Below are 5,159 nucleotides of genomic sequence, written 5' to 3'. Positions count from 1 at the left end.
TGAGATATGTAAAGTTGCCTGTCACAGGGCCTGGGGCTCAATAGTGTGTGTCTAATCTGCATTGGGAGCTCGTCCCAGCAGGTAGACAGGTGCATAGAGGGGCATAAATATTGCTCAAGCAGCCCTTCACATTGCAAGGATGGGCCCTCTTGCCTGGCCATTGGCTTAGTCAATGAAGAGAAAATATAGAAGGGGAAGTGAGAGGAAGGACTTCCTGGGTGTTTTTGGTGATTTAAATTCTGGTTTAAGAATTGAAACTGACAACATCGGTAATGCACCAGCTGAGCAGATCACATACTCAAAGGAGGGCGGGGTGGTACAAGATCAGAGGTTGGTGAAAAGTGCTGTCTCATAGCCTCTACTTCCCCTGCCGGAGAGATGGTTCTGCTTTTAGATGTTCGCCATTAGCCTTTCCATCTGCTGACTCATCCTCACACAGCTCCAGCCCCGGAAAGCTGAGCATGTGGAAGGAGGTCTATTAATAGCTTTTTCCTAGGACACTCATCCTGACTTTTTCTAAGACAGTTTGACGTGAACCTTGATGCCCTACCTCTCATTCTCAACCCCTCCACCCCAGCCCACCAGCACTCTCATTATACAGACTGAGAAGTAACAATTATGGGCTCTCAGTAGTGCCCAGAAGGCTCTGGAGCTTCCATTTGGTCACTTCTAGATGTGTTGGGATTTCAACATGGCGGCCTATTCATTTTGGTCAGAGAGCAAAGCATGGGAAGTTCTTTCTATAGTGTTCCCAGAGGGCTCCAACAGGATCCCCACACAGCTACTAAATGGGAAGCTACTAAATAGCAGTGAGGAGGGAGATGCATAATAAACCCCCAAAAGTAACCCATGGGGCAGCAGAGGGCAGAAAGCCTGGAGGGCAGAAAGTAGCAGTGCCAGCTGGCATCACTGGGTTTGTCGGGGAAGAGGCTGTGGCCTCTGGGTTTTTGCCCACAGAAACCCAGACACAGTTGGAAGCTGGCTTGGCAAACAGGTCACAGAGAGCAGAAAGCACCTGGACTGTGTGTGGCATGGGGATGTGGGGCCTGCTGCAGCCCCACACAGAACAACCTGCTTTGGGGATGTGTCCCCAATACAGTGAAGAATGGTGACTACGTAGAATACAATCTGTGCTAGAACAAATTGACACTCCCTGGGCAAGCTTGAAGAGATAATAAGTGGTCCGGGTTCTTGGACACTGTTTTGGGAAACTGGCCAGCACATTCTCTGTGAGGGGCCTTTGTATGGGTGGATGAATTAGAGAGAGCCTCATGTGATACACGTACTTATTTTTCATCTCAGCTTTACTGCTCTTTAGTTGTGTGATTTTGGTCGAGATGCGACTCCTTTGTGGGCCTCAGTTTCCTCAACTATAAAAAGACGAGGTCTAAGTTCTCTTCCAGAAGGGATGTTCCTGCTTACTATCACGTGTCTATTCAGAAAATGTGGCTCTGTTCAGAAGAGAGAGGAACAGCTAAGAGGGTCAGTAGCTGGACTGGTGGGGATAAGCAAGCGACAAAGAGGACGGAGGGTTGGAGTTCTCTCTCTCTGTCCCTCAGACTCTCTCCCTATCCCTTTCATTAGAAAGGCTTCCCTGGGCCAACCTGGTGGCTCAGGCGGTTAAAGCTCCATGCTCCTAACTCCGAAGGCTGCCAGTTCGATTGCCACATGGGCCAGTGGACTCTCAATCACAAGGTTGCCGGTTCAATTCCTCGAGTCCCGCAAGGGATGATGGGCTATGCACCCTGCAACTAGAAATGGCAACTGGACCTGGAGTTGAGCTGCGCCCTCCACAGCTAAGACTGAAAGGACAACAGCTTGAAGCTGAAAGGCACCCTCCACAACTAAGGTTGAAAGGACAACAACTTGACTTGGAAAAAAGGCCTGAAAGTACACACTGTTCACCAATAAAGTCTTGTCCCCCTTCCCCAATAAAATCTTTAAAAAATAAATAAATAAATAAATAAATAAGTCCTTCTTTGTAGAATCAACAAGAAGTACAACTCCCATTGTATACCACACAAGAAAAAACATATTAAAAAAAAAAAAAAGAAAGAAAGGCTTCCCTGGGGCTCCTCCCCAACCACCTCAGTGGCAGGCCCATGGGTGCGCTGGGACCAGAGTCTAGCTTTGGTTTTGCTGGGCCTGAGGCAGGCCTTCCGCTTCAGGCACTGTCAGCTGAATCTCTGCTTCCTCTTCCAACCCCCTTCTGGCCCACGGTTCTTCCTTTTTCCTCCATCGCTTCTATATTCAAATCAGGATTCAGAAGACTCCCCAGACTCTGTGAAGAAATGAAAGTGAAGTAAAGGGGGTCTGGGTAACGAACAGAAAGGATGGCCTATTGGGATGCGTGTGGTAGGAAGAGAAGCAGAAAGGAGAGAAGCCTTAGAGCCAGAGGAGACCTTGGCAGAGACTGAGAGTGCTCCCCTGATTCTTGACAACCAGCAAGACCTGTGTGGTCCCCAAAACCTGCCCTTTTCTGTCTCTGGAGGAGGTTGGAGGCATTCACTTAGATATCCTGTTGCTCACTAGCCCTGACAGAGAGTTGGGGAGGGGGGCAGGGAGGCACAGTCACCTCTGGCAGGAAAGTGTCCCTGGGGACCTGAGGGTGCTAGGGGTCAATAGATTAACTGCTGGGATGGGAATACCCCAATGCCCAGCTTCAGGATACTTAGACATCATCCCAGGAGAATCTGGGCTAAGAACCCCCTCCTCTGCCCCCTGAACTTGGCATGCAGGGAAGATGGAAGCAGCTGAAATGATTTTCTGGCTGGCGCTCCGGACTGCACGTCTGTCTAACAATTGCTCAAGCCTGCAGAAACCACCTTGCACACGGCCCTTGCATCCAGATTTCTGCAAAGTGGTGCCAGGAAAACATGGGGGAAGGGAGGGGCATCTGGCTGACGAACTCACTTTGAGCCAAGAGGGAGTTTTTGGTTTGAAAATGGATTGTCTTTTGCTCTGTTGATATTTCTCTGGCATTAGTGTGCTGACTGAAAAAGAGGCTTTCAGCCAAAAAGTAAGTCTTTTTGGAATAGGCCAATGAGAACTAAACCAGCACAGAAAGAGAGGGCATTTTTCTTTTGGCACAGTATGCACAACTGCAATAAACAAGTAGAGAATACCAGCTGGAGAAGAGGTTTAAGAGCACCGATTCTGGAATCAAGCTGGCTGGGTTCGAATCAGAACCCTTTGACTGGTTGTGTGATGTGGCCTTAACTTCCTCCTCTGTCAGGTGGGGATGGTAATAGGTAGGGCTTAGACTGAGGGTCTTTTTGTTCTTTGTTTTTAAGTGGCTACAGCTATACCTGGTACATGGTAAGTGCTTGGTAACTAGTACTTATTATCATTTTATTACAGACATTTAGGGGCATTGTCTCTATTGTTAAAGACATTTACAACCTCGTTGAAGGGATAAAAAACAAACACATGCGAACTTAGATAATAAACAATACTTTAAATGATTCAATATAGCAACACACAAATGGGGTATGTAATGGAGTGCCAAAGGGTGGTACAGTGTCCTCAAATGCCAGGCTGGTCCTGCTCTGCCCACAGTCCATTTCCAGGTGACCAGTCCTCTCCTCCCTCAACCCTATGGAAGGGGCAGCCCAATGGGACTATACAATCCATCACCTGCTCACAAGGGTGAATATTTGACTCAGTAAGTGGCCAGCTGCAGGCTAGAGGGACCCAGCATGGCCTGGTGGGAAAAGATTACTTATTCCAATCTGATTCTCTCTAGGAAATCTGAGCTGGATCCATGGAAAAAATGAGATAAATGCTGAGGGAGCAGAAGCTGAAAGGACACCCTGAGGTAGAAGAGGGGACATGGTGGGGCAGATGTATGCTGACATTACAAGGGAACAACCACGGTGACTCGCAGGCTGCCCATCCACAGACTGGGACCAAAGCAGACACACAAGAGCAAGCAGAAAGCACTGTGAAAAGGTGACCAGGAGGCTCTGGAAGAGAGACGATGGGAAGGGATGACTCCAGGAGCTGCCTCAGTTCCTTCTGAAGAAATTTAAGGGAGTCTTTGATTCTTGGGACCGAGAAAGCTGGAATGCATGGAGCATGAGGGCTGTGGCAGCCTGAGGAGATGAGAGAGGCTCCTGTGTCCTGTCTGAGAGGCCAGAGGACATGGAATGTGCAGAGGGGCTGGAGGGAGGAATGCTACGAGGACAATCAGGCAACGGGAAAACATGACGCATATTGGGAAACGTGAGTAGACTGGTTTGGTTAGAGCCGAGGCTCAGAAAATCAGAATTTGGAAATATTCAGCAAGATGCATTGTTGTATCAGTTCAGAGGCTTTCAGGTGCACCTAACAGGGAACCTGACCAAACCCGAGTTACACTCTCATGGGAACGGACTGGCCCATGTTTGGGACAAGTCAGCAGGTGTGGCAGGCTTCAGTCAAAGTCCAATGCAGGGTTCAAAGAGCACAGCAAAAACCTTGCATTTATGCCTTCCCACTCTTCTTCTGAAGGAAGCGTTATTCTAAACCGTCCGGCCTGGCTCTAAGTCAATCTGCTGAATGATCAATTTGCCAAAAACATAATTTAAGGAATATTCTTTTTTAAAACAGTCAATTAAAATGCCATAGTTTAAATTTGATTCAGAAATTGGCTTTCGGATAATTGGCCTTCAGAAAATTGTTTTTAGGCAAATTGCCCTGCTTTCAGCTATTCTTGAGAACAAAGATGGCTGGTAGAAGCCCCTAGAAGTATAAACTTCTCTATTTACGTTCAGGAGGAGAAAGAGCCTCCATTCCCCAGCCCGACTAGCAGAAGTCCTGGTGTTCGCTCTGGTGGGTCATCTGGGCCCACATGCCACACCCTGAGCCAATAATGCTGGCTTGGAGAATATGCCAGCTAGAGTGGACCTAGCTCAGTGCCTTTTCCTAAACCATTCACTAAGGCCAAGGTGATGGGGCAATGATGGTGAGTTTAAGCTTTTTAAGCCCTACTCCTGAGCTGGGGGTAGGTAGAATACCACCCTGGGCACATGGCTGGGAAACTCCATGGAAAGACCTAGGAGGTCACACATGCAGAGGAGGCAGTTCATGGTGCCGATTACAACTCGGGGACAGTCTTGAATAGCCAGCAAAAAGGAAGGGACTTTATTCTATAGGCAGTCAGGTGACTCTGGAGGTTT

The sequence above is a fragment of the Rhinolophus hipposideros genome, assembly GCF_964194185.1.
Source record: "Rhinolophus hipposideros genome assembly, chromosome: 19".
Classification (NCBI taxonomy): domain Eukaryota; kingdom Metazoa; phylum Chordata; class Mammalia; order Chiroptera; family Rhinolophidae; genus Rhinolophus; species Rhinolophus hipposideros.
Note: the sequence above shows the minus strand (reverse complement) of the source record.